General features: G+C 42.4%; 1 protein-coding gene and 1 non-coding gene across 7 annotated transcripts in view; both read right to left on the minus strand.

Moving 5' to 3' along the window:
- LOC144511305 (Y+L amino acid transporter 2-like) overlaps positions 1-12,486 on the minus strand; it is a 106,116-nt gene that overhangs the window by 84,246 nt on the left and 9,384 nt on the right. The window lies entirely within an intron of this gene.
- On the minus strand, positions 11,153-11,234 carry trnas-gcu (transfer RNA serine (anticodon GCU)). The gene has a single exon. It is a non-coding gene; the product is annotated as a tRNA-Ser (tRNA).

Below are 12,486 nucleotides of genomic sequence, written 5' to 3' on the forward strand. Positions count from 1 at the left end.
GGTATCTGAGGGTTAGTTAACTGAAAGAAAGCCAGAGCAGGAATAAACAGGTCAGTTCAGGTTGCACCCAGTGGGGTACCTCAATGCTCCTGGGTGCAACCTGAACTGACCTGTTTATTCCTACTCTGGCTTTCTTGGGCCTGGGCCTGGGCCTTTTCCTACTCCAGAAAGCTCAGTGGTGAAGGACAGAACTGGAGCCAACGGCCAGAATTCTCCACTGTTGTACACCCCGCTATCACTGTCAGCAAGAATGGAAAATTTGGCATTCAGTCAACTTTCCATTCACTGCAGTGGGACCGATGAAGCCCAGCTGTGGGCGAGATCAGCAAATTCCGGTCAATATCTATGTGCTTAAATAGGCTTTTATTTAGAGAGATACACGTTACAAACATGCACTCATGACTTGCCTGGGTGAGTGCAGCTCCAACAATACTTAAAACAAGCTTTATACCACCCAGGACAAAGCAGCCCGCTTGATTGCCACCCCTTCCACAAACATCCACTCCCTCCACCGCCGAAGAAACGGGGTACCTATGTGTACCATCTACAAGATGCATTGCAGGAGCTCACAAAAGATTCCTTAGACAGCAGCTTCCAAATCCACGACCTCTGCCATCTAGAAGGAAAAGAGCAGCAGACACCCGGGAAAACCACCACCTGGAGGATTCCCTTCAAGCCACTCACCATCCTGACTTAGAAATATATCGCTGTTCCTTTACTGTTGCTGGGTCAAAATCCTGGAATTCCCTCTCTAACAGCACTGTGGGTGTACCTACAGCTCAGGGACTGTAGTGGTTCAAGAAGGCAACTTACCATCACCTGCTGAAGGGCAACGAAGGTGGGCAATTCATGCTGGTCTAACCAGTGACAGCCACTTCCATAAATGAATTAAAAAACTTCCCAACCCAGGAACCAGTTTCATTCTGTTCTTATTTAAAGGGGCACAAGTGAATCCCCAGTTAATGACTACCACTTGTAAACTACTAAACCCAAGAAATATACAAGTAACAGATTTCCTTGTCTCTCTTCAAAGAAAAATTATATTTCACATGTACAGCCAAAATTTCAAAACAAATGCCTGCATATTCCATGCAAAACACCACATTGTGAGCTGCCCCTTCTCCACTATTTCTTCATACATGCATTTCTTTTTGTAAAAAAAGAAACTGAAGACTTGCATCCACCATTTCATTTTAGAGATTTCCGTTCCCTCCATCATTTGACTCAAGCCAGCAAGGTCAGTCCTTTAACTTTCCTCATGCACCCTTTCATAGTGCAAATTATCCCACAAGGAATAATTCTTTATATAACATCCAATGGATATATTGTCTTCAGTGCACCACTTGTACAGAATTTTGTTTGAAGTATTTGGCAAATGGAATTTCACCGCATCTACAGGGAGCCAGTGTTTTGGCAGATGGAGTGACATTAACAACCCTTTTAACTTGCTTAACTTCCCAAGCTAAAGGACAACACTTCCCAATCTCAAGTGCCAATGGAAGTTACAATAGGACACGGCAACATCCTCCAATACTTCTTAGTAATCTCTTCAATTAGCCTGCTGTACATTTCAACTGCGCCTGCATGTTTCAGCAGCATTTTTAATCTTTGTCAATTATGGTGAGCAAATTGTCTATATTCCAGACAAGTTTCTTTTTTTTTCTCTCTGATGTTCACCTAATGCCAATTATACTTGCCAAACACCATGAGAAATAATAAATTTTGATGAGGGGATACAATAAGAGGTCCTGACTCTGTAAACCGCTAATCAACTGACTTTCCAAAAAGTAGAAAGGGTGGAGAGCTTCAAATTTTTAGGTGTCCAGATCATCAACAACCTGTCCTGGTCCCCCCATGCCAACACTATAGTTAAGAAAGCTCACCAACGCTTCTACTTTCTCAGAAGACTAAGGAAATTTGGCATGTCAGCTACAACTCTCACCAACCTTTACAGATGCACTATAGAAAGCATTCTTTATGGTTGTATCACAGCTTAGAATGGTTCCTGCTCTGCCCAAGACCACACAAAACTACAAAAGGTCGTGAATATAGCCCAATCCATCACGCAAACCAGCCTCCCATCCATTGACTCTGTCTACACATCTCTCTGCCTTGGCAAAGCAGCCAGCATAATTAAGGACCCCACACACACCGGACATTCTCTCTTCCACCTCTTCCGTCGGGAAAAAGATACAAAAGTCTGAGGTCATGTACCAACCGACTCAAGAACAGCTTCTTCCCTGCTGCTGTCAGACCTTTGAATGGACCTACCTTGCATTAAGTTGATCTTTCTCTACACCCTAGCTATGACTGTAACACTACATTCTGCACTCTCTCGTTTCCTTCTCTATGAACTGTATGCTTTGTCTGTATAGCGCGCAAGAAACAATACTTTTCACTGTATGTTAATACATGTGACAATAATAAATAAATTCAAATCACTTGGCACTTCTGGTTGAAGACTGTTGCAAATGCTTCAAACTTGACTTTTGCATTAAGATGCTGGACTCCCCCATCATTGAGAATGGGGATATTTGTGGAATCTCCTCCTCCAGTTAATTGTTTGATTGTTCAACACCATTCGTGACAGGATGTGGCAGGACTGCCGAGCTTAGATCTGAACTGTTGGTTATGGAATTGCTTCGCTTTGTCTATTGCATGATGCTTTCGCTGTTTGGCATGCATGTAGCTTCACCAGATTGACATCTCATTTTAGATTGCCTGGTGTTGCTCCTGGCATGCCCTCCTACACTCTCCATTGAACCAGAGTTGACTCTCAAATGCCCTCCGTTAGAAGGCAATTAGGGATGGGCAATAAATATTGGTCTTGCCAGCAATGCCCACATCCCATGAGAGAAAGAAAAGACTCCATCAACGCTTACAAATTGCTTACTCCAGCTATTTTACATGAATTTAAAGTCTCTTTCATCACCAAATCAAGTTGCATTTTTGCATCAGTCCTCACTACATAGCAAATCAAGAAAACATTGTAACCAATCTGTTCCACTCACCACTGTTCAGTATAGTTATTTCATTACTGGACTAAAACTCCTTACAACCGTATTCATCATTATCTTCAGTGCAGAAGGAGGCCATTCGGCCCATCAAGTCTGCACCAATGACAATCCCGCCCAGGTTGTATCCCCGTAACATATTTACCATGCTAATCCCCCTGACAGTAAGGGGCAATTTAACATGGCCAATCAACCTAACCCGCACATCTTTGGAATGTGAGAGGAAACAGCAGCACCCAGAGGAAACCCGCACAGACAAAGGGAGAATGTGCAAACTCCACACAGTCACCCAAGGTGACCGAATCGAACCCGGGTCCCTGATGATGTGAGGCAGCAGTGGTAACCACTGTGCCACCATGCCATTTTCTTCATCGTGTGCCACTTCGACAGCCACCCCCTCACATTAGGCAGTTCAGCAAATAATGATACTTCAAATCATTCCTAAAGTACCTATGAACTATTCCTCAGGCATTCATCCAGGGATTCATTCACCCATTATTGTTGTTCCAGCTTTGTCGTCTGCTATAAAAGCCAGATTTATTCAAGGTGCTTTCATCTTCATTCTATCAGTTTTTAATCCTGCTGTTATATCAACACCTGCATCCAGTATCTGAACTGTTTCCATGTTGTTGCTAAGTGTTAGCAAGGTTTTTCTAGCCTAACCATGATGAGGTTGTTTCCATTTGTCAGACTCAAGATAGTCTGAGTAGTTTAATTCCAAACCTTTATCAACAACTATTTGCAAAGACCTCAGGGTAAGCACATGGTATTCAGGACAGTCTGTTCTGCACTCAGCTCTTTGAGCCTCTCGGTCCTCTGACATCTGTCACACGTACATCATTATCATTATGGCCTCATTAACTTACTCATTGACCCATTTCTCTACACAAATTAATTGAAAATTCATTGTGTCTGCTATTCTGTGTGTCACAACGAGATGTCTATTTTCCCAGGAATCTTTTTAAGATAGTAGGCACCTGATTCACCAGAGTCTGCTTCCCCGAGAATCAAACATCAATTTGAATCGGTATCCTTTATCTCAGTAATTTAAATGCGAGTACAGATCCAGAGATCCCCAAATAGAACTTTGTCAACCTTTTATACAATCTGTTAAAGTCTGTAATCCATTTTTCCATGGAATGACCATCTGATTTCTGGAACCTATCAATTTTTGACTGCATCATAGAGGCATTTAACAAATTGTCTTTCTTGTAGATTTCATTCAGGACCTAAGGCCCAAACCTTCATCACGATCCACCTCAAAAAAAACTCTTTTATTTCTTGGAGGAAGCTACAATAATATGGTCATATTGTGTTTTCTTTTTTGGTAGTTGTAACCCATGTCCATGTCTCCATTTCATTCTTTACTGGTTATACGGTTCAGACTCTGAGAATATTGGAGGGCAATGATTCCTCAATTTACAATTGCTTTTCTAGCATCTTCCACAACGACCATTACCATTTTAGGTTTATATATACTTCTTAGTTTTCCAACCTTCACCTTTAGGCAACCATTATCTGTGGCCAGGTCTTATTCCAGAAAGGCTGGTGGTAAAGGATAGAATTAAAGCCAATTTTTTTTTTTTACAGACTTCTGTGTAAATTACAAATACAACTAACAAAGTTTCGATCCTGTTGCATTTATAGAACACAAGTGAATCCCTAGTTAATGGCCACGACCAGCATACAATTAAACACAATTAATAAACAGTTAAACAGACCTCAGTTATATACTGTCAATATCAATGAATTAGATGACGGAACAGAGTGTCATGTCTCAAGTTTGTTGTTGACAAAGTTAGGTGGGAAAAGCAAGCAGTGAGGAGAACACACGAAAGCTGCAAAATGATATAAGCAGGTTAAATGGTTGAGCAAAAAGTTGGATGATGCAACGTAATGTCTCAAGTTATCCACTCGGTGGGAAAAATAGAAAAGCAGTGATCAGAATTCTCCGGTCTCGCACACCCACTAATGTTGCCAGTGAGAACGGAGGATTTGGCGCTGAACCAAATCTCCATTCACAGCAACGGCACTGGAGAATCCCAGCTGCAGGCGAGGTCAGAGAATTCCAGCTGCAGGCGAGGTCAGAGAATTCCAGCTGCAGGCGAGGTCAGAGAATCCCAGCCAGGATTTTGTTAAAATGGTGAGAGATTGGAAAATCTTGACATTAAGAGGGACCTGGATATCCTTGCATATTAATCACAGAAGGCTACATGCAATTAGGAAAGCAAATGTTAAATTATATTTTAATCCCTTGTAATAAAGGCTAATATAAGTCTTACTGCAATTATATAAGACTATGGTGAGACCAAACTTGCTTACTGCTGTGTACAGTTTTTGATTTGGTTTGATTTATTATTGTCACATGTATTAACAGTGTAAAGTATTGTTTCTTGCGCGCTATACAGACAAAACATACTGTTCAAAGAGAAGCAAACGAGAGAGTGCAGAATGTAGTGTTAATGTCATAGCTAGGGTGTAGAGAAAGATCAACTTAATGCAAGGTAAGTCCATTCAAAAGTCTGACAGCAACAGGGAAGAAGCTGTTCTTGAGTCGGTTGGTACGTGAGTTCTCGTCTCCTTGGTTAAGTAAAGATATGTCTGTCACTCCAATTAAGAATTGTATTCATTTCAATGAGATCACCACTTGTTCTTCTAAATTCCAGAAAATATAAACCTATTCCACTCAATCTCTCCTCGTAGGACATAGGAACAAGAGTAGACTGTTTAGCCCCTCTTGGCCTGTTTCATTGTTCAAACAGATCTTGGTAGATCTGCAACCTAACTTTATAAACCTGAGATGGACCTTCACCTGATCCATCTCAGACACTTCCCTTCCCTTCCTTGACCTTTCTGTCTCCATTTCCGGCAATAGACTATCTACCAATATCTCATACAAGCCTACTGACTCCCACAGCTATCAGGACTACAGTTCTTCGCACCATTCATCCTGTAAGGACCCCATCCCTTTGTCTCAGCTCCTTTGCCTCCGTCACATTTGTTCCGATGATGCCACTTTCCAAAGTGGTGCTTCTAATTGAACTGCCGTTAGTACCTCTTAGCCTTTTCCCTTGTTTTTGTGGCTATGACTCATCCTTCATTCCCTCACCCTACAGTATAAATATCTTCCACTTTCTATAGCTCTTTTCTCTCCTTACAGATGCTGCCAAACCTGCTGAGATTTTCCAGCATTTTCTCTTTTGGTTTTATATACCTGTTTTTGCCCCACATCCATTTAAACCTTTGGTTAACAAAAAAAATCTATCAATCTCAAATTTTAAAAGTAACAATTTATCAAACATCATTTGCAAAGACAATTCCAAACTTCTTCAACCCTTCATGTATAGAGAGGTATTTCCTAATTTCACTCCTCAAAAGTCTAAAAATTAGAGCCAAACTTGTCCTCAACACCCGAACCAACAGAAAGATAGTCTCTATATATACGCTATCTGTTCCCCTTAATATATCAATCTATGATCAAATCACCCTTTCACCTTCCAAATTCCAAGAAATATAACTTTAGCTTGTATAATCATTTCCTGTAACTTAGCACTTGGATTTCTCCTGTTCTATCCTTTTTAGATCCAAAGTAAATGATGCTATATTTGTCCACATTGAAATCCATTTGCCATAATTTTGCCCATTCACTTAATCTATTATACATTTCCACCTATCTTTGCGTCATCAAAAAATTTGGATAAATGGCTTTCTACTCCATCGTCTAAGTCCTTAATAAATTCTGTAAATGGTTGAAGTCACAATACACATTCTTGAGCAACACCTGCCAATTCTGACATGCCCATTAAAATGCCAAAACCAGATGGTTTCTATCCCAGGATTTTAAAGCAAACAAGGAGATTGCAGGTGCTCGACCGATAATCTTCCAAAGTTTTCATGAACATGAATGCATGACACTTTGCTATTTAAGAAAAAGTGATACAGGAAAACCAGGGAAGTATAGACCATTTAGCTTAATATGTGTTGTTCAGAAACTGTTGGAATTTAAAATGCAAAGAATTTTCAATGTGTTCAGTCACCTGATCAGAGGAAAGCAACATGGGTTTATTACAGGTAGGTTGAGCACAGCTAACTTTTTGATTTGATTTATTATTGTCAAATGTATTGATACCCAGTGAAAGGTATTGTTTTTTGTGCGCTATACGGACAAAGCATACCATTCATAGAGTACATAGGAGAGAAGGAAAGAAGAGAGTGCAAAATATAGCGTTACAGTCATAGCTAGGGTGTAGAGAAAGATCAGCTTAATATAAAGTCGGTCCATTCAAAGGTCTGATGGCAGCAGGGGAGAAGCTGTTCTTGAGTCGGTTGGTACGCGATCTCAGACTTTTGTATCTTTTTCCCAATGGAAAAAGGTGGAAGAGAGTAAACTTTACTGAATCTTTTTAAGAGATGAGTAGCGTACAAGGGAATGTCAATGGATGTCATTTCCATCAACTTTTAATAGGTACTTGTTAAAGTCGCTTATTAGAAAATAAAGCTGAAGGTTACAGATGTGAAGGCAATTTTTTACCTGGTTAGGAATTGCAACTGTCCCTTGTATTCCATGAGCAATAACTTTTCTCAATTCTTTTGTGTGGCACTGTCTCACATGCCTTCTGAAAAGTCCATGTCAACCACATCAACAGAATTACCTTCATTAACCCTTAACTCTTCAAAAAAAAACTCCAGCAAGTTGGTTAAATGTGATTTCCCCTTCAGAAATCCATGCTGGCTCTTCCTAATCAACCCACACTTTTCCATGTGACTACAAATTCTATCCCAAATAATCGTTTCTAGAAGCTTGTCCACTGCTGACATTAAACTGATGTTATAATCTTGCATATTTAATTCCCAGTCCTGAGAGTCTTGTAATAGCAGCCATTATATTCACGTTGAATTTGTGCCTGCAAATCATTCAGTTTTTCCCCAGGAATCAGTCTAGTAAACTTATGTTGCACTCTCTTAAAGTAAGACATTTGGTCACTAAGGAAATTAAAAGAGGTGTGTGAATCTGGAGTTGTGATAGGATATCAGTCATGATTTATTGAACTGTGGAGTGGACTTAAAAGGACCACATGACCTATTCCTACTGTTTTTCCAATGTTCTTACTGTCCGAAATAATTCAGCCTAAGATCAGGTTTGCACCACCCTAACTGTCTCATTAGCTTTCTCCCCAATATGAAAGAATGGGAAAATCTTTGGTGGTCTTACTACAGCTAGATGCAGAACCTGGTGTGACAAGAAGTTAAACAAATTATGCAAACTTTTGCATTGGGGTCGGTTATGGACAGTCATTAGCCATCTAACAAAATTATCCTTGTCCAGTGTAATTAAACCTACCATCCCCAGATTAAACATTAACTCTGAGAAACCTGAAATACTTCAGAGATTTCAGCATGGGCCACTCCCCAAACAGCTTGCAGATGCAGCTCCGCCATGTACAATTCTTCATTCAGTGATGGAGCTGGAAACTTCAAGAATGCCTGGAAAAATAACTCCCGTTGATGATTAAGGGAGGAGGAACAGCAAAATGTGTGGAGTTAGATCTAAAGTTCCACACTTTCAGTCAAATGCACAAAAAACAATATAAAATCCACACATAATGCACACTGAACCCATAGATACATCACAAATTATATCCCATCATACCAAATAACTTCCAGAGGGTGTCATCCTCTTGCTCATACTCCGGCCACTCTGGTCAGCAGATTGGGAGATTACCTAGATGACCACTCTTACAATCCCAGAGAACCCAGTTCCGTGCTCAATGGGCCTGTACCTTGGAAGTGTGATGTTACTCAGTGCAAGATTATGTTTTCTGCCTCAGTTAATATTGTTCAGAGACAACTTTCCTCAGCTACTGGTCCCTCTCTCCTTTAAATTTGTTGTCATCATCCATCGCCTTAAAATGCCATGGTCCATCCTTGCAAACTACCACTCCATATCCAACATCCCTTTCCTTCCCAGAGCACTTGAACTTGTTGCTGCCTTCCAAATTCATGCCTATTTTTCCTGGAACTCCATGGTTGAATCTCTCCACTCAGGTTTCCGCCTCTCCAATGGTACCAAAATGACACTTTTCAACGTTACAAATGACCATCCTATTTAACTGTGACAAAGATAAGCTACCCTTCCTCAACCTTTTCAATTTGTTTATAGCCAAAACCTCTCCCTGTCATCAAGCTGAGTTGGACAGCACTCATCTGGACTGGTGTTTAAATATGATGCTGGGGCTTTTGAACCCGTCGGCTGAGGGTGGGCAGGCGATTTAGCTGCCGGCCCACCAGGGGACTTGGAGGAGAACTCACTCGTGCATAATTAATGGAGTTAGAATCACAGAATCATAGAAACCCTACAGTGCAGAAATAGGCCATTTGGCCCATCGTGTCTGCACCGACCACAATCCCACCCAGGCCCTGCCCCAGTATCCAAAGAACAAAGAACAGTACAGCACAGGAAACAGGCCCTTCGGCCCTCCAAGCCTGTGCCGCTCCTTGGTCCAACTAGACCAATCGTTTGTATCCCTCCATTCCCAGGCTGCTCATGTGACTATCCAGGTAAGTCTTAAACGATGTCAGCGTGCCTGCCTCCACCACCCTACTTGGCAGCGCATTCCAGGCCCCCACCACCCTCTGTGTAAAAAACATCCCTCTGATATCTGAGTTATACTTCGCCCCTCTCACCTTGAGCCCGTGACCCCTCGTGAACGTCACTTCTGATCTGGGAAAAAGCTTCCCACCGTTCACCCTATCTATCCCCTTCATAATCTTCTACACCTCTATTAGATTTCCCCTCATTCTCCGTCTTAACAGGGAGAACAACCCCAGTTTACCCAATCTCTCCTCATAGCTAAGATCCTCCATACCAGGCAACATCCTGGTAAACCTTCTCTGCACTCTCTCTAACGCCTCCACGTCCTTCTGGTAGTGCGGCGACCAGAACTGGACGCAGTACTCCAAATGTGGCCTAACCAGCGTTCTATACAGCTGCATCATCAGACTCCAGCTTTTATACTCTATACCCCGTCCTATAAAGGCAAGCATACCATATGCCTTCTTCACCACCTTCTCCACCTGTGTTGCCACCTTCAAGGATTTGTGGACTTGCACACCTAGGTCCCTCTGTGTTTCTATACTCCTGATGACTCTGCCATTTATTGTATAACTCCTCCCTACATTATTTCTTCCAAAATGCATCACTTCGCATTTATCCGGATTAAACTCCATCTGCCACCTCTCCGCCCAATTTTCCAGCCTATCTATATCCTGCTGTATTGCCCGACAATGCTCTTCGCTATCCGCAAGTCCAGCCATCTTCGTGTCATCCGCAAACTTGCTGATTACACCAGTTATACCTTCTTCCAAATCATTTATATATATCACAAATAGCAGAGGTCCCAGTACAGAGCCCTGTGGAACACCACTGGTCACAGACCTCCAGCCGGAAAAAGACCCTTCGACCACTACCCTCTGTCTCTTATGGCCAAGCCAGTTCTCCACCCATCTAGCCACTTCTCCTTGTATCCCATGAGCCTTAACCTTCTTAACCAACCTGCCATGTGGGACTTTGTCAAATGCCTTACTGAAATCCATATAGACGACATCCACGGCCCTTCCTTCATCAACCGTTTTTGTCACTTCCTCAAAAAACTCCACCAAATTTGTAAGGCACGACCTCCCTCTTACAAAACCATGCTGTCTGTCACTAATGAGATTGTTCCGTTCTAAATGCACATACATCCTGTCTCTAAGAATCCTCTCCAACAACTTCCCTACCACGGACGTCAAGCTCACCGGCCTATAATTTCCTGGGTTATCCCTGCTACCCTTCTTAAACAACGGGACCACATTCGCTATCCCTACATATTTACCCGCTAATCCCTCTAACCTACGCATCTCAGGTCATTAAGAGGCAATTTTTTAGCGTGGCCAATCAACCTAACCCGCACATCTTTGGACTGTGGGAGGAAACGGGAGCACCCGGAGGAAACCCACTCCCACACGAGGAGAATGTGCAAACTCCACACAGGCAGTGACCCAAGCCAGGAATCAGATCCAGGTCCCTGGAGCTGTGAAGCAGCAGTGCCAACTACTGTGCTACCGTGCCGCCCAATAAGGAGGCAGAGCAAATGCACTATTGACGAGGATGGGGTTCGAACCCACACGTGCAGAGTACAATGGATTAGCAGTCTATCGCCTTAACCACTCGGCCACCTCGTCGAGTTCCATACACTTGTCTGCACTGGGTTCCCACTATTCTGGTTGGTGGGACAGGTGCTGCTGGAGCCGCCTGTCACCACACTTGGTCTCAAAGTGGCAGAATTCTGCCCATTGTCTTTGGTGCCGCTCCAAACTCCATTCCCCAGCTACCAGCACTTTCCTTCTCCCTGACAGTAGTCAGAGGCTGAAACAGACTGTGTGCAACCTTTGTTGACGCCGAGATGAGCTTCCAATCTTAGTGATTGGTTGGATGTATTTCTACCTCTGTAACATCACCCCTGCCTTTGTTCATCTCCTTCGGAATTCCTCGTTCACACCTTCATTGCCTCCAGAAATGACTATTTCAATGCACTCCTCATTAGCCTTCCTCATTCTAGCTTCTGTAAACTTGAGGTCATAAGTGCTCTGCTACACTCTTTTTTACTTGCTGTTGTCCACCTATCACCCCTGTGCTTGCTTACCTGCACTGGCCCCAAACACCTCAATTTTAAAATTCTCAATATTGTTTTCAAATTTCTCCATGACCTCACCCCCGCTCTCTTTGTGATCTCTTTCAGGCCCGTGAATCCCTGTAATATCTGCACTCACCTATTTCTGGCCTCTTGAGGATTCTGGATTTAATTACTCCACCATTGGTGGCCATCTCTTCAGTGCCTATGTTATAGCTCTGGAAAACCTTCTGCCTCTCTTGCTCTCTTTCTTCCTTTAAGCTTTATTTAAAACTACCTCTTGGACCAAGCTTTTGGCCACCTGCCCTAACATCTCATTATGTGGCTTGGTGTTTAATTTTGTTTTATGATGCTCCTGTGATGCACACTTACTATGTATTTTGTTAAAGGTTCTATATAAATACAAGTAGTTGTTACATGCAGCTCTACAAACAACAAACCTGGCTGGAACATGCCAGTTGTTTGACTGTCAGAATAAGGGGCTTTTGGTTTCCGTCTGGTACTAGGTAATTACCACACATTCTGGGAACAATCCTTGGGGATCCATTGAAAAGAACTACCTATTCAGCACAGCAAACTGCCCATTGGCCAGAAGGGCTACAACTCTAAGCAATGGAATCACCAGTATGTAGAATTGGATTGCTCTACAGAGAGCCAGCATGAACTGATGGGCAAATTGGCCTCCTTTTGTGCCACAATGAATATTCTACATATGAATATTCCACAAAAACCTGGACCAAAGAAGTTTCTCTGCTCCCTGACTTTCATTTCTCCCAATGCAGGCAGACTGCAATAATAACATT

This window comes from Mustelus asterias, chromosome 2 (genome assembly GCF_964213995.1).
Source record: "Mustelus asterias chromosome 2, sMusAst1.hap1.1, whole genome shotgun sequence".
NCBI classification, from domain to species: Eukaryota; Metazoa; Chordata; class Chondrichthyes; order Carcharhiniformes; family Triakidae; genus Mustelus; species Mustelus asterias.